Source organism: Corvus kubaryi, unplaced genomic scaffold (genome assembly GCF_017639235.1).
Source record: "Corvus kubaryi isolate FWS band 111438036 unplaced genomic scaffold, C.kubaryi_AGA036_p1.0 37383, whole genome shotgun sequence".
NCBI classification, from domain to species: Eukaryota; Metazoa; Chordata; class Aves; order Passeriformes; family Corvidae; genus Corvus; species Corvus kubaryi.
The window spans coordinates 3,068,963-3,090,816 of NW_024581125.1; the positions used below are offsets into that span (position 1 = coordinate 3,068,963).

General features: G+C 47.7%; 1 long non-coding RNA gene across 2 annotated transcripts in view; it reads left to right on the forward strand.

Annotated features, from left to right (window-relative positions):
- Nucleotides 1–5,573: 5,573 nt before the first annotated feature.
- LOC121668038 overlaps nucleotides 5,574–21,854 on the forward strand; it is a 67,031-nt gene continuing 50,750 nt past the window's right edge. Inside the window, exons 1-4 of one of the 2 annotated variants that reach the window (XR_006017231.1) lie at nucleotides 5,574–5,813; nucleotides 6,595–6,764; nucleotides 17,705–17,800; nucleotides 20,301–20,372. This is a non-coding gene — a long non-coding RNA (uncharacterized LOC121668038). The remainder of the gene's footprint in view (nucleotides 5,814–6,594; nucleotides 6,765–17,704; nucleotides 17,801–20,300; nucleotides 20,373–21,854) is intronic. The other variant, XR_006017232.1, reaches the window with a different exon arrangement.

A 21,854-nucleotide genomic window follows, 5' to 3' on the forward strand; every position in this document is an offset into this window, starting at 1 on the left:
TCTGGTCTCCTTTGTGTCTCCCCATCAGGCCCCAGCAAAGGTCGCTGCTACAGGGCAAGAGGAGCGAATCACCCACCCGGCCCCAGGGTTTGTGTTAGAGCCAGGAGGCACAAGGGTTGGGACAGCACAAACCAGTGCTTTCGGGTGCTGTCTTGCTAATTAGTCAGCACTCATCAAGATAACTAGAGAAATAATTTTGCAGATTGTATCAGACTACTTTGTGGTTGGCTCGAAGTGCTGCTTTATTCTGCAGATACAGAAATGTGCAGCATTTTTAAAAGGCTGGACTTTTAAAAAGCATTGACTTAGGAGTTTTCTTTTTTCCCATTCACCCCAGAAGGAAAAAGAAAAGCCAAACAAAAACCTAATCAGTGCCTGTTGATTTCCTTCCTTCCATGGCTTTATTTCTCCTTTTTGCTTGTTACCTGGTGTTTTCCCTGTCTTTTGAGATTCCTGTGAAGAAGCAAAAGGGGCAATGAAACTCTGGCAATGCAGTATTTTCCAGCTACATCTACGCTTTGTTGTGTTGAGATGAAAAGGTAAAACTTAAATCCAACCCTGAGGTGTTCCAATTTCAGGCCTCCAAATAAAGTTCCAACCCTCCTGCAAGCACGCTAGGACAGAAACTGCCTTGCTTTGTATGTAGGTAGCAAAGAAATGATCCTTTGCCTGCCGTACGATGGGAACCCCTCAGCTGATGCTGTTCTACCCATCGTGCAGCTGGTTTGAAGATCCCCGGGATTTATCCTCGGGGGGAAAAAAAAATAAAAGTAATCTTTCAGAAAATAAAGAGCTTGCTTTTACCTCCTTCTGATGTCTTTCTGACAAGGGCTGCTTTTAGGTCAAGAACCTGCCTCTGTTTTCAGGCAGAAGCTTCTCGGGCAGGATTTTCAATTTTTTTTAATTTTAATTTTTTTGCCCTCCCACCCCCATGGATGAATGATTGGCCTAATTCAGGAACACTAAAATTACTACTCTTCTCTCTGAGCACGAGAAACACACCAGTAATTTCTCACGGAATATGCTTTGTGACAGAAGAACCGCGTCCCCTCCCAAATGTATCCTTACGTAAAGAGCAGCTTAGCTCGTGTTTATTGCTCCATCAGACTGGCGGCTGTATGGAAACGCCTGGCGTGTTTGTTTGTGTGCCGGTGGTTAATGCTCATTAGCAGGGAGACTAATGGCACTGCCTGGAGCCAGGCAAAGTGCGAGGCTCTCGCTGCCTGAATTTCCCCAGCTGGATTTGGCAGGCGCGGGCGGCGCTGAACCTGCAGCACCCCTGCTGCTCCTCCTGCCTGTGCGAGCCCGTGCCGAGCCCCGGGGTGGCTTTAGAACGGCATCTCCCTGCTCCAAAGGCTCTGGGGACTGGGTGGGCTGCTGCTCTCCAAGGGGTAGTGATGGAGCCGTCCCAGGAGTCCCGCTCCACCTGCGTTTCCTCTGGTTTTCCAAGCCGTGATCCCCTCTGCTGTCGGCTGCTCCTCCCAGGCACCCCCTGCTCCGTTTTCTTCAGGCTTTGCTGGCTGATTTCTCCCCTAGTCCCCCCCTTTTTTTTTCACTCAGAGGATTATCTCTGTGCGACAGCGAATGGGAAACTGAGGCATCTGGCTGCAGAGTGTGTCATGTGAAATATGTCAGCGGTGCTGTAGCACTAAACTATGAGAAAATATCACCAGATTGACAGCTCAGAGGGAGATCAGGGTGCTGATAACTCTCTTCTCTCTCCGAGCAGGAGAGATGGGCCAGGGCTAAAAATATCTGACACAGCACAAGGGGCAATATGGGCTTCCCCAACTCATTTGTGTCCCAGGCACGTAGAGAAAAGGTTCAGTTAGGGAGAAAGGTGAGAAGCACTACTTAAGTTTGATTCTTGGGGATAAACAAGATTTAGGTGCCCAGAATCACTTCCCCCCGCCCCCCCCCCAAATGGTACCTGTGAAGTTGAGGTGTCTGTTGAGCTGGCCCGTATCTATCAGTAAGCATGAGAATGGCTGCACTCAGAGGTGTCTGCAGAGACAATGCCCAGGGGATGTGCCTTATCCAAGGCACTGGATCCCAGCTCTGACAGCTATGAAATCACCTTGTCAGCTGGGCTGGGTGGGGGAAACGCAGAACAGACCCTGCAAGGGAGATAATATTTTAAGTGGTTATCCAGGAAGGAGTCAGGCTCCAAACAGAGTCACTCATTTCTAACGTTAGCATTTTATTAGCGCTGTCTTCTTGGGCTTAGCAAGATTCAAAGTCTCTCTTGTGGCAGGAGTGATGGCAGGTGTGTATGGCCAAGGCTGGGGTCTGACTTTGGAGGTAAAATACAGTGTGGTGGTCCCTGCCATGGCTGGAGACTTCCCATGGATGCTGGGGGACATGACTGAGGAAGGACACCAGTGTAGTGTCTTAGTGGAGAGAGAGCTGTGCATCACTTGGAACCAAGGGAGAGATTTTCTCCAAGATCCCTTGGGAGGAGAAGAGCCAAGGGGGGGTCTTCATTGAGGTTTTGGGTGCTGCAGTTTAGGCTGGGGACAGAGGACATGGATGTGGCAGGGAAGCTGCCGTGACTATGCTGAAGAGGCCAAGCTTTGGTCCAGGCATGTGCAGAAAACCAGGGCTGGGTAAATGTCAAGCTGGTAAAACAAAAAGCCAATTAAAGAAAAGGTAATAGGTCCTGGTGGATGTGGCTGGGGATTCTGCCACTTGTGGAGCATCTGGCTTTAAGTCTCTTGGGATAAGATCCATTGCACTTTTCCCTTGTAGAGAAAGGAAGATCTAGAGTCCATCAACACAGGCTCTGCTGGCTGGTCGCACACGAATGAGGTCTGAAGAGCGGTGTCCTCAAAGTTTTAGTGGAGCAGGTGGTTAAAATGGGGAGCGTTCATGGGCAGTGCTTACGGCATCCATGGGGTATTTCCATTCCAGCCTCCACAGGGTGCTCCCCTGAGAAGCTGTGGCTGGGATGTACAAGAGTGTCAGACGGACTTGGGCACCAGAGTGTCACTCATTTTTTTGACAGCTTTGGCTTCTCAGCCTTCTGCAAACACTGACATTGTTTGTCTGGATGATGACTGCATATGTTCAAGTTACCATGACAGATAACCGAGTCTCACTGAGGGATGGTGGATCCACAGGAAAAGTGGCCTCTTCTCCTGGATGAGATAGTCTCAAGGGACAATTTCACTCTGCAGAAAAGATGCACCTCATCTTCAGACAGAGGCTGAAATTAGGTCCCATGTTTGGTAAAAATACTTTAACCAATGAGATACTGAATGAAAGCTTTTGGATTTGCTTTTCCTTCTCCTTTTTATTGTTTTTAAAAGGAGAAATTCTTCAGTGCTCAAGTTCTTGGTTTGAAAGATGAGAGTGCTGCACTGAGTGAATGCAGAGTCACGGGGAGGTGAGATGAGACACCTCCATTCTCATCATTCAGTGATGGTTTCCCAGTCCTCTGGTTGAGCTGGGGCCACTGCCCCTCAGTGTGATGCTTAAAATGATCTTATCTTGAGATGTGCACCTCTTCCTACCTGTTCACAGCCCAGGGAACACTCCATCCACGCCACAGGTTACTGCTGTGGGGATCAGCCTTTTGGGAGCTCTGGTAAGTCTCAAGGCTGCAGCCTTCAGCCTCTTTTCAAGAGCCTAAGCTAGTAAAGTCAATTAAAGCATAGCCACGGCCTCTGAGAGCCTTTGGACTCACACTGATGTAAAACAGATCCATAAGAACTGAGGCACTGAAAAAAATGCAATAGCACTCATTCTGGAAAAAGAGCTGATTTATTTTAACTTGACTTAATATATTTTCTTATTCTAGCTTAAGAGCATCCAGAAAAGTTCTTCTAGTCAATCTTCAAGTGTCAACAAGCTGTTTTTCTTGGTCTCACAAACTCATCTTTGAAATGGGAATAACTCAGTCTCCCATATGGTGTTGAAAGCTACTTCATAGTGGAAATCTCCTGTATATTCATACAAAATTGTAGGGGAGCAGGTGGAAATTATCTGGCAATTAAAGTTAGTGCTATGGAGCTAGGACTTGGAATGGCATAGCCAATCTATTCAAAGACCTCATCTCATACTGTCAGCAGTTGGTTACATGACTGTTCATTGTGCTGCTCCTCATGGGGGAAAAAGCCCTCAGGAGATGGCAAAAGATTTCAGCTGATTTCTGATAACTGTGTTTGAGTTGATGATGACATTTATCTGAAAGGAAATGGTTAAAAGCAGGTCTTTAGCAGCTCTGGCTCTGACATTGTTCTGCAGACTTATTGGGGTACTAACGAAGAAAAGTAGCTTTCTGTGAATGCAGGAAGTGGCCTCCAATAAAGTTTGCAAATTTCACAGAAAAACGGACATAAAAAGGTCAAGACTCTCCTCAGCCATTTTGTCTAATTTTATTTTGAGCAGTAGATTCCTCTACTCACTTAAAATACTCAGGTCTGAGCAATAGCCAGGATGGTTCCCACCATCCAGAGGGGAAGTGTTCATGGCCCTCTTGAGCAGCGGTCCAGGTTTATCCCTCACCATTTTTCAGAATTGCTCAGTATTTTCTTGACTGTTTGTAGCTGTTCGTTAGATCACCAGATCTTCCCCCATTGCAGAAATTACAAATTGGAGGTGTTTTTATTTATTTTTTTTTCTCTGGCTTTTTTCAATTTATGCAGAACTCTCCTACCTCCCTCAAAGGGTTTGCTCAAACTTTCAAAATTTGACTGGAAGACCTGATGAACTATTTTACCTCCAGAGTGCATGACTTATAGGGAGGTGTAGGCATGTATAAACAGCAGTTTTGGCTGAAAATTGAATTGAAGTATTGTTTCACATATATATAAAAATGAAGCACAGCACTTCATGGAGACACTGTCAATGGAGAGGCAGATTTGCAACCTGCTTCTTTAAGACACTGCTCCTGTTTAAATTTCCCTGTGATGTTAAGGTGAGGAGCATTGTGGCATTTCTGCGAAATCTCTGCTGTGCAGAGAGAATCCCAGTTCCCTGAGAAGCAGATGCTCAGGTGACATTCCAGAGCTGTTGAGGGCCTGGTGCTCAGGGAGCTTTCTCCATCCTGCTGAGGCCAGGATGTGAGCAGGGAATTCAGCGCTTGGCATGAGCAGTCTTGGAAGAGGGGAGAGTTTAGCTGCCTTAAAATTAAGCAATCAAAATTAAAAGGAAGCGCGATTGATCTCAGCTGGAATTTGGTGCATTTTAAATACAGGATGGTGCTTTTTTGCAACCTGCCTAAGAGTTTGCTAATGCCCCTGATTTATTATAGAGGCTGAGAGAAACAGCTTTGCACAGCAGGATAAGCGTGCTTTTGACTTGGTTCCAGGTATGACAGTAGCTGAGAGCCACCAAAAGTAGGAAGAAAATAGCTGCCAACAGTTCTGTCTAACTTGGATGATCCTGATTCTCTTCTTGCTCTCTCAAACCCTGCTCACTCAGTCCTTTCTGATGGAATTGGGGACAGAACGTCCTTTCGAGAGCAACTTTTGTTTCTATCAGCATTTAACTGTACTTTCTTTGTAGGATATGCAGAGCCTTGGAAAGAGAACTCTCTCCTCTGCCTTCCTGTGCTTCTCCAAGAGGGAATGCTGGGTACTGAGCACAGACAGCACACAGAATGGAAAGAGGTTGGACCTCCAAGTTTCACAGTATGCCAGCAGACAGCAGCAATATTCAGAGACAATATTCAGGAGGGCGTTTTTGAGGAAGAAGATTTGCCATTGGAAGTTACTGAAGGAATATTGTCTCCTGCTCCTGGCTATGGCAAGTGGAATTAGCAGATTAATCCTTTTCTTCCCTTCTCCCTGAAGAGGACAGTGAGAAGCCAGGTAAGCCTTCACCAAACCTTGGCAAGGAAATACCTGAGCTGGGGAAATTAGCTAGAAAATCATGCTGCAAAATGTGGAATATTAGACTATGGGATTCTGGTCTGAAATAAACCCAGAACCAGAGTTCTGGAGGTTTTGTGACTGAAAAGGAGTATTTGTGCAATGTTTGTGATGGGGATGATGTGCAGTCGTAGTGTTTTGTTTCACATGCTCACGTGCCACTGCAACTTAAGCTTTATGGAGCTTTTCCTCTTCTTCTGGGAGGAACACCTTCCCAGAGAGGTAAAGGACACGTACCTATTTGGATGACCAAAGAGGTAAGGTGGTGTATAAAGCAAGATCGAAAAATATTATGTTCTCACTGGAAAAATACAAACTTCAGGCATTTGGGCACTTTCCTAGTACTTTTACAAAACTTGGAAGCAAATGGTTAAAAGTTGGCTAAAAATATTTACCTCTAGCCACAGGTTAAGCAAAATGTCTCATTTTTTGCCTTTTTTTCCCATCATGCTGTTTAAACCTGCTAAGAAATTCGTTTTGCAAATGTTTTCATGCATAATATGAGTTGTACGCAGGGTTTTTTTTTTTTCTTCTAATATGTAAAATAATTGGATTTTGTGCGGTGTTCTGTGTTTGAAGCTAGTCATACATGTAACTGATGGGCATGAAATTTGAAGGAGGATTCAGGTCATTCTTTGAGGGTAAAGATGCCACAGTTTGGATAAGCTCCATTCACGTACTTTGTCTGCTGCAGCTTTTGCTCTGTCCTTTGAATTTCCAGGACACCACCTTTATCTGAAGGCTTATGCTGAAACTTTGAACAAGCAGTCCACAATTTTGAAGGAGAGGATGAGGGCTTTTTGCCTTACTTGAGGAATTTGATCTTGAACTGAAGACCATAGCCTTTAAAAACCTGGAGTGGTGATGTCTGTCTTTCAGAAATCTGTGCAGGTGTGTAACTCATTACTTTTGTACCCAAAGGCATTTCTCCATGTGTTTATTCACTAAGACTTAAAAATTCCACACTGGAATGCAATAATATTGCTTAAGGAAACTGGAGATAGCCTTGCCTTGAAATCCTGTCCCCTCATTGCTACAAGTGCCTGAAGGCATGTGTACTACCTGCCCTTAGAGTCATAAGCTATATAATTATAAGCTGTAGGTAGTTATAAGTAGCCATAAACTACTTGGAGACACTGAAAACTATGGAGGTGGAAAGGACTAAAAGTTTCAGGAGGGGCTGGGCAGAAAGAGGAGTGCATGCTTTGGTCCACGTCTGGCCTGGCACACACGGACGCGCCAGAGGGGAAGAGAGAGCTGGAAGAGAAGCCCCGGCTGGCTGTGAGGCTGGGGCCTCGGGGTGCTGCTGCCCTGGCCCCAGGCTGCTGCCCGGCTTTGCAGGCTCCAACTCCTTTGCTGCTCTTTGAAGGTTTGTGTTTGCTTCGGAGGGAACTTTTCCAGGCAGTGCAGAGTGTAAGGGCTGCTGGTTTCCACTGTTAAGGAGAGGAGCAGTGTGTTTGTTCACCAGCTGCTGATAGCTCTGTCTCAGGACAAAGAGGGAGGGGGCAAGACGTGTGAGTTTGGGTGATGAATCCGTTTCAAGACTATCCTGCCTTGGCCAGCAGTTTCTGTAGCTTTATAGCACGTGTATAGTGTGTGAAGGGGTGGTGGGGGGGTGGGGATTTTTTCCTCTTCTCCACAGCAAAATCCATCAGTTCCAAGCTCCTTTCCCCTCCAAAAATCCTTGTGCTCCACTCACCTGCCCTGCTCCAGGCGTGTGGCTTCTGGCACTTCCCAGGCCCTTGCTGTTTCTTCCTCTGCACCTTTTCAAGGGGTCTCAAGTTTGGGACATAGGCCTCTTCTTTCCCTCCCCTCCTTTCCTGTGGTGGATTCATCCCAATTCAAACCTGGAGCTTGGGGTGTCACCGAGGTGGGCACAAGGAAGCTGAGCTCATAGACACTGTGGGTCACATTGGGCTGCCTGGCAAATCTGGGACACTGCACTGTGCTGGCTGGCAGGGAGGAGGGGAGAGGTGATAAATGAGTCCCAGAAACGCTGTTCTGGGTGCACAGTAAGTGCCACAGGGCTGCAGAGTAGATCTGAAAACATAACCACTGGATACATGCAAGCCATCTCTCCCGGGGCTGGGAGCAGCTCCTTGCTCTCCGGCAGCCCAGGAGCAGCTGGGGAAGATGGAGTAGTCACAGTCATTATTTTATGGCATGTCAGTAAACCTCCTGTGGGAAGAGACATGCAGGCTGCCCAGTTTTTCACCCATCAATGCCCTTAAAAACACAACACCCTCTTCTGAGGCCCCAGCAGCAGGGCCTGTGCACCCTTTCAGGTGCTTGTCATTGGCCTTGAAGATGCAAATTGGCAGTAACTGTGGAGATTTTTTTTCCCTGAGGTTAGAAGTGTTTTGTCCACTCTAAATTAAGACAGGTTTTGTCTGGGTGGTATCTGACAACGCAGCTTGCCACTTGCTAAATCTGAAATTAAGGTGCTTGGACCAAAACAAAATCCCCTTACATTAAGATATTTTAGCACTGTTGTCTTCTGTAGGATACTGAATAGAAGCTGCTATTTAAAGGTATTTTAGTGGGAAGCATCCATGGATGCTGATGGCAGCTCTCTCCATTATCTGCTTATAGGATGCAGACATTTTTGTTCAGCTTCTAGACACTACATCTGTTTGTTAAAGACTGAGATTTTCTCAAGCTTTTTCAGTCTGACTCACATTGCTCAGGGATCATGGTGCAAATACATGGTGCAAATACTTGCACTACTGTGCAAGATCAGTACAGTCAGGCCATGTGGTCTGGCTGTGCTCTGAACCGAGTGGTCACAGTGTTCATCCCTGAGTGTCACTATCTCATGCAGAGATGGATTAGGCTCCTTTGGGTTTTGGTGGTGACAGTCCATGCTACCCAATGGCCACAAGGCTTGTGCAGGAGTGTTTCTCTGATACAGACCTAACCACACTTTTAAGGAGAATCCGAGGCTTGCAGTTCACACTCGATGTTGCTTGCTTATTTTCAAATGCGGCATTTCAGCAGAAAGAGGAGACCCTTAATAGGAAAAAACTCAAATGCCAGTGAATGAAACAGCGGATCTGACCCAGATTTCTGGCCAGAAACTCTGATCAGAGTGAAGTAGCTACTCTGAAGTTCCTCCTCTCCAATTTGGAAGATGTCAGCGAGCGCACGGCTAAGCAGCAGTCTGGTAAACATAGGGATGTTTTTATTAAACAGCTTTGGGATGCAAAAGTATTTACACTGACCTTGTTTTTCAACTCTTCAGAGGGCCAAGGAGAAAGCTGGAGGTTCTGTAGGAAGTAAAACTCCTTCATTATATTGCTTCCCATCTGTCGGGTTAGTTTTTAGGGTCTATATGTATTCATCTGTCAGGGAGCACTGGGGATTTCACAGGCAGGAAACTTTATCAGGGAAGTATCTCAGAGTGCTTCTGTATGGCATGGACAGGAGCTCAGTGCCAGGTGAGGGGGCTGCTGGGGGGCCAGCAAGCTCACCCCAGTTCTGTGCTGCACCACAGAGCACAGAGCTGTCACTGCTGTGTCCAGAGCACAGATGGATGGGGCAGGGGCATGAAGTGGGACTTCATGTGCAGGGAAATCAAAGCCTTTGTGCTGCATGAGGAAGGAGAAGTGAGGTGAGCTCTCCCCTCAGAGTCTATGGTGATAGCTTCCCACAAACACCATCTACAGTTGTGATTCTCTGCAATGGTGGGGAGGATGACAGGCAGTCAGTACCCTGGTGGTATCACCAGTGGGACCGTGCCCAAAGCCTGGATAAAGGGTTTGATTTCCCCATGCACTTGAGAGACTCATCATTCCCACTTCAACCCTATGATAACTTAAGGGGATGTTTCCCATTTTCGTTTTTCGTACCCAGTAACATTTTCAGTGAGTTAAAACAGGAGCACCCACCACATCTGAAACGCAGAGTGCCACATGTCCACAGCCACCACAGGGGTGTGAGTCAGATCCTGACAGGATCAGGTGGGCAGAAAGCTGTGAGGAGCAACCTGGGCTCCCAAATCTGATGTGGCACTAAGCAGGACGACTTGCAAGAGGTGAGGTGACACCAGGCTTGACAAGCAAGCACCTGGTGGTTCATGTGTGCTTTAATGTAACTATTTATAACCTTTTGGAAAATGTAATTAAAAGTGAAATCACCCATTTGACATATGGTTTATGGGTCCCATCTAATTAAAGTCTCCCTAGGAGAAAAGTGCTGTGGTGAGTGCAGGTGGGACCCCAGTGAAATCCTGCTCCTGAAATGCCTTCCAGGGCATGTGCAGACCAGGGGAAAGAAAGATGGAATAAAGATAAATAAGACTGGCTGCAGGAAATGGGTGGAATGATTTCCTGTTACACCCAGAATGCTTCTCCTCATTGCCACCCCCAGTGAGTGGAGGCAGGATCAGGGTAGTGCTGTGCTCGTGATGTGACCCTTGAGCCATTCTTGGAGCCAGCAAACATGCTTTGTCACCCTTCTGCTCAAAGGACAGTGACCTCTGCGTGCTGCAGTGTTCTTGATCTCTTATTGAAGGACCTTGAAATGAAGGCAATGCAGAGTCCTTTAGCAGTAGACCTATGTAAGTTAGGAAGTAGCTTCCTAAAACCAAAAAATCATGTGCATCCCGTTCTATAGCTTTCCCTACTCAGACTGGAATACATTATAGGAATTTAAAGGAACAGTAAAGCACATGGTGTGAAGCCATGGAAAGCATCTCCATCAGCCTTTTCCTCAACACCCTTTGCCTACTTGGGCACAAATGCCATGGTATTGCAACAGGGGAGCTGGGCATCACTAGAACAAGCTTATTTTTATTTCACTATTACCCTCACAGGGTTTTTTTCTGCTCTGCCGGTGCCTGGTGTTTCATCTAACAGCCGGCTCCAGATAATTTATGGAGCATGGAAGACTTCTGCTCCTGTTGGAAAGCTTGGGTTTGTTTAGGTGGCTGCAGCCACTTGGCACGAGTGAAAACCTTGCTAAAGCAGAAGACAAGTAACTTTTCTTGCCTGGTTCATGAGTTACAGGGCAGTGTTGGACTCACCGAGGAACAAGGGGTTTGTTAGCTCTTAAAGGCCTAGAGAGTTATTCCACTTGGCACAGTGATGGTCTGTGCCCATCTTCTTAGAGGCAAAGCAGTCGTGGCATATCCTCCAGTACCAAGCCATGTTTAGCCTTTGCCACGGCTCTTTCCAGTTCTCCATGGCCAGGCTGCTCTAGAATAAAGCAAAGCTTGGAAGGAGGTTCCTTCCCCGAGCTGGAGCGTGAGGGAGGGCTCTGCAAAGCTGCCTAGCGGAGCAGGGAGAGCTCTCCCCGTGCCTGCTGCAGAGCTGGGCTCCCGGCATCCCCCTCTATTAACCCCTGCTCTCACACCTGTTCTCGCTCTCGCACCTCCGGCGCTCCGGAGACTCTTCTTGCACCTCCCACAAGTGCACATGCTTGTGCTCCAAGAGGCCTCCCTGGATTTCGGACCTTCGTGTGATCGGAATGAATTAGACTTGGCTGAGGGATGGGATGATTGCAGACCTGTCACTTCACAGTATGTTCCTGTTACAGCCCACACTCGTGTCTGCTAGTATTTTAAAGTAAACTTTAATTAGCATTTTCCCAAGAGTGTGAATAAATTGTTTTATTGTTGTTTTGGGGTTGGTTTTGTTTTAAGGAAAAGAGTGTTTACTCACCAAGGACATGTTTCCAAACTTTCCATCCGCACGAGTCCTGGTTTTTATGATATCTCATCACATATCACTGTAAAGCTCTGCGTGGGGCTGGTGGTGGGAGCAGGGTTTCTCAGTGGTGGGGTAAGACGTTCCGTGGAGGCACATGCAAGTGCTGGAGTATTTTTGAGTCATGTTGGAGCAATGCTGTCAGACTCCTGATGGCCACGTGTCACCCATTTACTAGCAAACTATTCCAGGGGAGTTTCTCCGGTCTAAGTAAAGCTGTGTCTGCCCTGGTTTGGTTTTCTTTGGGGTCAGCTTGGGCTCAGTGACCTCAAAAGTCCTAATTAACTTCTGTCTGACAGAATCCAGTGGCACTGGACAGATCTCCCATTATTGTAAATAACATCTGAGATGCTCTTTGCAGGGAACGCTGAGCAGGTTTTCCAGCCCCCAGTCCGAGAAGGGTGAAGCAGGTACATAATGTGGTCCAGAGATCTGCTCACAGACAGCAAAGGGAGGGGAAGGACGTTTTGTACGTGGCTGAATTCCTGCAGAATTACTTTACTGCTGAAAATAAGCACATTAATAATGTGTGAAGGTTTCTATCCACCCAACCCATTTATTAGATGGAATTTGTGAAAGTGGTGGAATGAGCTATGGTGGAGCAGGGGATGAGCTACAGACCTGTTCGTCCTCTTTGTGGGGAGACCGTAAAGGAAGGGCTGGGAAATCAGGCTGGGGCTGAGGTGTTACCTGTGAGCACTGGCACAGACTGGGATCCCCACCCCGTCCCACCTGTTTTAAAAGGTGCTGTGTGATGTGAGGAAGGTAAACCCACTGCCTGGAAAACTAGAGGCAGGGAGAAGTAAACTAGCAGCTGGGGAAAAAAAGAGTAAATTTAAAAGCCTGGGTGGTAAGGAAAAATTTCTGGAGGGAAGAAGGTGTTGCCTTGGGTGAGCTGTGAGGACTCCATGGGCTTTTGCATTGCAGGAAAACACACTTGAGCAAATGTGCTGGTATGAAGTGCTCAGGCACAGAGATTGACTCCTTTTAGTTTCACCCATGCATGGCTTCGGTTCCACCCATCTTGTTTAAACAAATACACTTGGTGGGGATGAGGCAAGGAAAATCCTGTTCTCCGCTTGTGTTTCTTCTTCCCTCTGCTCCTCCAGCAGGGACACTCAAAACACAGATGGAGATCAAGGCGTTAGGTTTTAACAGATCCAAATCAATTTGATGTGTCCTTAAAAAATCCCACAGTCATTTCCAGTGGCATCGGCAGAGCTGCTAACAGCTGAGCATGTGCCCAGTCACTTGTTGCTGCATGTACTGGTTTTCTCATAATGAAACCATTCTTTCTCTGTCATGTAAAGACTCTAAGTGTGGCTTTTTGGTGGCAGCAACACAGGAGCATCTTTAGAAGTTACAAAGTGTGTTATCTGGAGTATCACCATGGGAGCAGCAAAACTGGGTTGTCATCTTGTGCTTCTAAATGACCTGTTCCCAGTTGCCTGGTGAGACCTCTGTCAGTGAGTGCCGCATGAAAAGGTTCTGTGCAGGTGATCAAAAAAAGGATAATGGATAATGCCTGGGAATCAAAACACCTGAGTCTCTGACCTGTCAGTAGTGAAAATGGGCTACTTGGGCCCTTCCAGCAGTTCTCCAGAAGGCACAATCTACTTATCTAAAGAAAACCCTCTGCCTACTAGGAAGGACTGGGAAGGAGCTGTTCCCCATTGCTTCCTAAGATGAGATGGGAGATGCAAGAGAACTGGCAGCCCATGCTGCACTTACCCACCGGTGTGTGGCAGCGTCCTCATTTGTGTGAAAATACATATTTGGTGACTCGCAAAATCCCAAATGGCTTCAAAATAGGAAGGATTATTCTTTTTATGCCACTTTTGCTTTATTCCTTCCCCCAGGGTCTCATAGAAGTGATGGTGGGAACAGACCTCTGTAATCCAACCTCCCATCTGGAACAGGACTGTCTCCAATACCAGATCATGTCAGATGGGGCTTTGGCTGCCCAGAGCCTGATCACTGCTGTGGGTGGGGATGTCACCACTTTCTGAGTGACCTGTTCCAGCTCTGTCTACCCTCCTAGTCCAATTTTTCTTTATAATATCCAATCTGAACCTCATAAGCCACAATATGTGACCATTGCCCTTACCTGGCAATACCAAGAGGAGTGGCCCTGTCGTCATCGCAACTCCCCTTCAAATCCAGTGGGCAGTAGCCTGTAGAATTTCCCTTTTCTACTGGTTTTGTGTTCTGGAATCACTCCTTTTACTCCTTGGCATTGCTACTGAAGGAGAAAGGGGTTTTCTGTGGCCATGATCTCCCCAGCTGGGGACAAGCAGTGCCAGACTCAAGCCCTGAGGGAAGGGTGGGAATCTCTAACCCATGCAAAGCCATAGGGCAAACTGGTTCTTTGAGGAAGAGTTCATTTGCTTTTTCCCGGGGCTTATTCTACCAAAATTGAAGAGAGAGAATTCAGAAGTTACTGACATCAGTGTTCAGTATAAAAGATTATAAGGGACTGAGCTCTGATGCACATTCCAGGTCTTTCCTATTATCTTACCCTTCTCCTGATTCACCTGGCCTGGTTGCTGTGGTTGCTCCATCCCAGGGAAAGCAAAGCACACATTGGTCACCTCTCCTGTGACCTCTCTGATGCCACACCTTTGTTGGATGACACCAACAAAAACAGCACAGAGAATTCCCAAAAGGGTGAGGACTCCTTAATCCCTTCAGAAAACCAACCTGATACTTCGTGGGTGGGTCCCTGCTAGTCTCAGGGTAAATTAACATCTCCTTCCTCATCCACAGTTCTCAGCTTTTCTGATCACACTCAGTGCAAGGGCCAATCCCATGTACCTCTGGCCCCTCTTACCTCCTTGTTTGCAGAGGTGGTGCTTCATGGGGACAAAAATCTCACCCTTTTAATATCCCAGCTGTCTTCTCTCTTCCTAATTCCACATGCGGCTGTCTAATCCATGGGTCAAGTTCTGCCTGTAAGCCAGCAAGACAGTCCCCTCATGCCCACTGTCTTAGCTCAGCTGACAGTTTTGCTGCTTCTCCAGTGATCTCCCTCAATGTTTTCCACAACTCTGTTTCTCTCTGGACTGAATTCTTTGTCTATTTATTTAGCATCTTTCTTCCATCCTGTGTTTTGCGCAGACACATCACCATGGTACCGAGGTTCCCTGTGGTCAGTATTAGATATTAATCATTGAGATATAGGAGAATTTGTCTCCATTTTCACAGGAAAAGGATAAAAAAATTCAATTGTCCATGTAATCTGATGGTTTGTGGTTGAGACCAGACTCATGAATCCCATTCTTGTCCAGCCAGACCCTCCTTTCCATTTGGGGCTTCAAGAAAGACACCTTCCATAGGTCAGGCCCCAATCCGTATGTTAGGAAATCTTGACATTTTCCTGCCTTCCCTGGATTTGTAAGGTTGTGATTTATCAAGCAAGAACATAGCAAACCAACACCTTGTTCTACAGCCTCACTGCAGGGATGATTCATACGGGCTGCTGATAGCATCTGACACTGCATTTTGGCTGCTCTTCTGGAAATAGTGAGCCCTTTATGGATATCTGGTCATTAGATGATGAATTTTTGTTTGCTCCCACCTGAGCTTATTTCAGGCTCAGGTGCCACACATCTTCATTAATCCTCTTAGCCCTGATTTGGTTACACCTTGTTACCTGAAAGAAAGGAATTTGATAATGCACCGATGAAATGAGCTGCAGTGATCTGACATTCAAACCCAGAAACAAAAAACACTCGGCTCGCTTGGAGAAAACCCACATCAATGACTCTGGCAGTTGTATTTACCTGGTGCAGTCCTGAACCATCCCAAGGCTGGGACGTGTGCTGGGCAGTGCCAGTGTGGTTGCTGGGATGGACTGGGGGCACACAGAGGGGCATCCATGGGCTGGGTGGGGCTGTGGCAATGCTGAAGAGCAAAGTCTCCAACACGCAAAACCCGCAAAATCTGATTGAGTTCAGCTAAGCACGTTCTGTAAGCTTGGGCTTGTTTAATGAAGAAAAAAAGAAGGAAAGGAAAAAAAGAAGGAACCTGCTGGAAAGGAGGGGTTTCCAGAGTTCCTGCAATGTTACTGCCTGCATTCCTGTGCCATGAGAGCAGTCATGCCCGGAAATGCTCACTTTGGTTGGTTTTCCCCAGCCTTTGCTTCTTGCTTATGTCCAGCAATTTGTGCTGTACAACAATGCTTTCCTCTCCAGTTCCTGCCTTAGAGTGGGAACTGGGGTCCCCACAGTAGGCTGGGAATAGCTGGCTGTGTGCCCATGCAGGAGCAGAGGGAAAGGGCCCTGCTGAAGCCCTGAGTTTCCAACACCCGTGTCTCTTGTCTCTTTTCCCAGCACTGCTGGAGTGTCCCTTCCCTGAGCTTGGAAAGCTGCGACCCAAGGCCGGAGAGCAGAGGATAAGGAGAGCATGGCTGCGCTGTCGTCCACCTTGGCACCTTCGAGGGGGGAAATTAAAACAGACACAGGAGTGGATTAGGTGTCAGAAAAACGTCTAATTATGGCTTATGGAATTACCAGCTCAGTGGCTTACAAATGAAAATGTGCAGAGAAGCCCTGCATCAGTGTAGTCTCCAGCTTATCCCTGAAAGCCTCACTCCAGAGAAGAGGGAAGGGGGCAAACCCACCAGAGCAGTCCTCCATGGCTGTGGAAGGTGCAGACAGCCCAGATCCCCTCTGGGAGCACTGAGTGCCCTGTGTTGCCAAACAGCCCATCTCCTGAGGGTCAGGAAAGGACACACTGCAAAATTCCCTACATGGATCCTTTCTGCCCTCGGCACACAGTCCAGTGGTCGGGGCTGTGCCTTCATGTGCAGCGCCTCAAGGATTTCAGAGAGAGGCCTTTACCCCTCCAAATGTGATGGCTTGATAGTTATGGCTTGCTTATTGTTTAAGGACATATAATGATTTAATACTTCTCGCTTTCAACAATTTTCCATGAGAGGCAGGGATGACAGTGAATACATTTTGCTCTCAGCTTTGAGCATGGTGGGTTCTATTGTACAGCAGCTGTTTGTTTGTAGCCTGCATGATAAAGCCTGTCCCAGCGCTGTCTCCCAAGGCATGGCAAGGCCAAGATGTGAATCCCCAGTAGGTAATTACCTGCTTGTCCAAAGGAACTGGGAATTTCTGATGGATTTTATGTGCATGTGAAATGCATATGCACAAAAAGGAATTCACTAAGGTTTTTCCCAGCAATCTCCTTAAACCTTTCAGAATAAGTGAAACTTCAGTGCAACAACAGGAAAAATGCAACTTTTTAAAACTTTCTGCAAGGTAGCCAAAACCTGTCCTTTTACAACAGCCACATCCTTAATTGTTGGAGAGCCTGTATCCCTCTGTCTTGGTAACTAATATCCCATCCCTGGTATTTTGTATCCATCTTCCCAGCTGCCCAGAAGCCAATGCTGCTTCTGAGTCTGAGGGCCAAACCATGAATCAGCCTGACTTGGTATCATACAGACCAGACATGCAATGGCTTTTCCTCATCACGACTCATGAAAATGGGTGTGCCCTCAACTTCCAGCTACTTAGCTGGAATAACTCAAATGGAGAGGGAACACCTTATACCTTGCCACATGTGCTTGTGCTGCTCTTGCCACAGCCCCTGTGGACACCCAGAGTTCTCGTCCTGCCTTAGAGAGATCCTGGGCACAACATTGCACAAGGGGAGTTGCTCAAACTGGGCTACGTTGTATAGGAAATAGTGTTTGGTCATTTTGTGTATTGATATGTAACCCTGGGTTTCAAATCTCTCTCCTTTGATTTTTTTTTTCTAATCTGTGCAAACCTGAGGAGTATTTTTCTCAGCTTTTCTACACCATTTCCTATAATGCCTTAATTTTGTAACCAAGATGAAGTTCTCCTAGCGAAAATCCCTGATCTCCTAGAGTAGGTACTAACCTGGACCACTACCAACCCCCACAGTAGCCAGTCAGAAGATCTCAGTAACTCTGGGAGCAACATTTTGTAGGGGTGGATGAATAAGGGTACAAGGCTCTCTGACAGAGCCAGTTGCCCTGAACAGGTCACCACGACACCTGAGATGGCTGGGGATGTGTGCACACACAAAACTCACAGGCTTGGACTTGTCTGGCTACTACTTTAACTCCATATCCATACAAATTTGTAGGTTTTCAAAGTGCCACATCCAAGCCCTTCTGGATCATAGAAACAGAATATCTTGTGTTGGAAGGGGCCCTCAAGGATGACTCCTGACTCTGATGTGGTGAGTAATGAAGTCACCATGAAGCTGAGATTTCACAGGACTCTCCCAGAAATACAGCTCATCAGATTTTCCTTCGGTGCAAAGCTGGGGGGAGGCGGGGGGGACTTTCACTAAAAATTACCCTTTCCATGTGCACATCTGCCTTCTACCCCAGATCTTGGGATTTATTATCAGGCTACTGACAACCAAGCTGTGCTGGCTGAAAACCAAAGTATTTTTTGTGCAAAAAGCATTAGCATTTCCCATGGGAACTGTGGTTTTCCAGTACCTTCTGCTTCCATTCTCCTTTCAGGACCAGCTTTTGTTGCAACCTGCAGCTCCCAGGGTGTGCTCCCAGCTTTCCCAAACAGAGTGGCTGTGCTAAGCTAGGAAAGTCTTTAGCTTTCGAGGTCTTACGAATTTGGGTGAAAAAAACTTAGGCTGCAAAACAAAATGTGGAAAAAATAAAGGCCTTAAGGGACAAAACCTGAAGCCCAGTAGCACATTTTTAAGTCATGGTATTTTGCTGAAAAATATTTTTCTCCTGTGTGAAACTCTGATAAAACCAAAATTGTGTATCAGCACTTTCTGGAGGAAAATACCTTTTCCTCCTATTTTCAGTCTAGTCTACTCTTATAACAAGAAGGAAGTTTTCACAGTAGTTGGCTTATGTGGGATTTTAACAACCCGACTAAATGAATCAAAAGCAACTTTTTAAATTTCTTTTTTTTTTAAAATGTAATATTTTTTTTTAGTTTATTTGTTGCCACAGTAGTGGTTTTCTGGTATTAACTGAGTTTTGTAAATTATAGCACCTCTGCTGACATACAGATAATTGGGTGTATGCTAGTCCATCTAAGAAGAAAATGGGCTTTTTTTCAGTTGTAAAGTTCCTCTTGGAGTCAGAAAACAATGCGCCCAGCTATGCCAATCCATGGAAATCACTGGTTGTGTTTATCCAGCAATTAAAGGGGGATTACAGCCGCCTCAGAGCTCAGCATCCCGTCCCCTCCCCTGCACACACCGGGAGCCTCAAAGCCACATTGTTCCCTGTAGCCGTCAGCGCCAGCCCGGGGACAAGGCGGGCCGTGAGGATGGGAAAGGGTAGGTTCTGCCAGGGAGCGGGATTACAGAAAAATAACAAACAGCAAAAACAAAGGGAAAAGGGTGGGGGAAGGAATGATAGTTTTCTTCTTCCAGAGGTTTTTCCATATCCATCCTTGGTGCAGGGCAGCGGGAAGGGAAACGTCCCTTCCAAGCCCACCCTGGCAATCATCCTCCGGGGGATGTGCTGGGCGAGCTCCCCTGCTGGGCGGGCAGGGCTTGTCCTGGTCCTGGGAGCGCTGATTTAGCGGGAAGGGCTCCTTTTGGAGGCGGCATCCCCAAGGCCAGGGCTGCTGCTCTGCTCAGAGGTGCGGGCAAGCCGGGCGCGGGGTTGGGATGAACCGGAGGCGAACGTGTGTCCCTTTGAGCGGAATCCTTGTGGCTCCGAGTGTCCCTTTGAGCGGAATCCTTGTGGCTCCGAGCGTCTGTGGGAGCGGGATCCCTGTGGCTCCGAGCGTCTGTGGGAGCGGGATGCCCGGGGCTCCGTGCGGCAGGACGGCCACCAGCGGAGCCGGATTCCTGCTCCCCATGGAAACAGCCTCCCGTAGCGCCCATCCCTGCCCAGACAGCCCTAATCCTCCCTCTGCAGTCACCCTGAGAAGCCTCCGGCTCTCTTATCACTAAGGATCTTTTTTTGGCAAATATTTACAAGAGGCTGCATTGCAGAGGGGACAGTGAGCCAAGGAGGGTGGTGGGGAACCACAGCGCGGAGAAGGTGCTGGCAGGGACAGAGCGGGGTCATGGTGTGGCCTTGGGATCCCTGCAGCGTGTCCCCTGTCACCCTCCTGTGCTGGGGAGACGTGGCCGCGCTCCCACAGGCTGCAGAGGGAAGCGGAGGACGAGAGACAAGGTGCTGGGGACAAGGGCAATGCCCACATAGTGCCACCGAGTTTTGACAGAGTGACTCCAAGTGTAGGACTGTGGGAAAAGCGCGAGTAACCGATGAGGGATGGATGATCCCGCTAGGAGCATCATGGACACACCAGGAGAGCCCAAATGGGTCAGGAGGCGCTTCCTGCCCAGCCCCTCCATCGGCGGGGCTCCAGCTCCAGCCGCCGGAGCTCCCTTGCTCCCAGGGCTCAGAGGTTCGTCGCCACGTTTGCAGCTGAAATTCGTATGGAAACCCGTGCTTGCCCCACCCACAGGGACACACAAGGTTTGGACAATCTCTGCAAAAAACAGAGATCTGCAAAGGAATTGAAAAAGAAAACAACACTGCCGAAAAAATAAAGCCCAGCCCCTCCAAAACAGGCTTTGGGAAAGTAAAGGGTTCTGTCCCCACTCTTAGTTTGACCTTGGTCATGGCCACAGATGCACCAAACCCGAGTGCCTCATTCCTAAAGATGACAGCACCTAGGGCCAGAAATACCTGTGGACACAGATGTAAGGTTACTTTTTCTTTCTTTTCCCTCTGCAGCGTGGAGCCAGGAATTCCTTATGGAGGAAAGATGAATGCAAAAGCTGAAGGGGCTTTGTTACCCTGCTAATGGTATGTAAAATAAATGGGGGCCTGAGAAGCATTGAGCTGGGAGCAATAATTAGCCCATGTGATAACATCCCACTCCCTGGGCAGGCAGCATCCAGAGCATCTGTGGAAATGAGTTGGTGCTACATAGTGCAAGAAATTATACCTGGAGCCTTTTGCAGCCTTTGTTGGCTTTTTCCATCCCCCTGTCTCGCTCTTCTGCACTGTAACCTGGCCAGTGCCAAAGGAGATGTGCCTTCACTTGTGCAATGGCACAGGGCAGATCAAGGGCCATTGAGTTTTGGATTGGTTCTGAAGTCCTTTTGCACACACATGGAGTCATGGATTAGTTTGTGTTGGAAGAGACCTCTAGAGAGTACCTAGTCCAATACCATCTTCAACCAGACCAGGCTGCTCAGAGCCCAGTCCAACCTGACCAAGAATGTTTTCAGGGATGGGGCATCCATCACCACTCTGGGCCATCCCCTCTACCTTGTTACAACACGGTAGTGCTGGTTACAGAGGTAACGCTGTCAACACGCCTGGCAACGAACAGACTCCATCTTTTCCTTGGGTTTTGCCTCAGCTTTGTCTCTCCTGCCTGCGGCAGCCGGCACTGCCCAGCAGACTGCGTGGCTTGCAGGGGCATCTAGTGGCTGAATGCTGCAGGAGTGATCCGGGCAATGCAGTGGTTCCCGTGCCCTCCTCGGACACCGGCCCTCTCCTACACAGGGGGCTGTCCTACAGCCAGCAGCTGGAGAAATGCTGCCAGTAATCTGGAGTAAAAGATGCCCCTCTCACCCTTTCCCCTAGCCCTTCCCAAAATACCTGTTTTGGAGAAGAAGCACAACTTTGCAGGTGGCATCAGTCCTCCTGCTGCTGAACATGTGGCACTAATGCTTAGTGACAGTGGCATCCCTGCACACATCGCTGTGGCTTCCTGGGTGCCAACAGCAGTTTGGAGGGGGCCTGTACTACTCCACAAGTTTTGGTTGTGTGGTTTATTTAGCTCAGGTGTATCTCAGCTTAAAAAGACCAAAGAAATCTCAGAATTGGGTGGGAAGGAAGAAAAACCGTCCCGAGCTGTTTTGCAGAGCCAAAATTTCTTAGCGTGGTACAGGTGACCAGAACCAAATCTGCTGCTGCCCAGGGTGATGTGGCACAGCCCGGCCTCAGGAATGGGAGGGGACAGGGAGGAGCCAGGGACGCTGCAGTGACATCAAGCACTGCTTTCACTGTCTTTAAATCTTCAGAGGATGATACTTGTGTCAAGAACTCCCTGAAAGTAAAAGTGCAGTATGGCGTATTGGAGGCTGATAAACAAGGCTCTTTTGTAAGGCCCCGTGACTCATGTCTCCTGGATTTTATAGGAAAATGCACATAAAAGCAATTACTGGGGTGTGAATTATTTAGTTTCTTAATGGCCTGACAGCTTTGACAGCTCCTAGCTTGTTATCTATCACAAACCCTCTTGATCTCCCAACTTTAACATGACTTTTAATTATG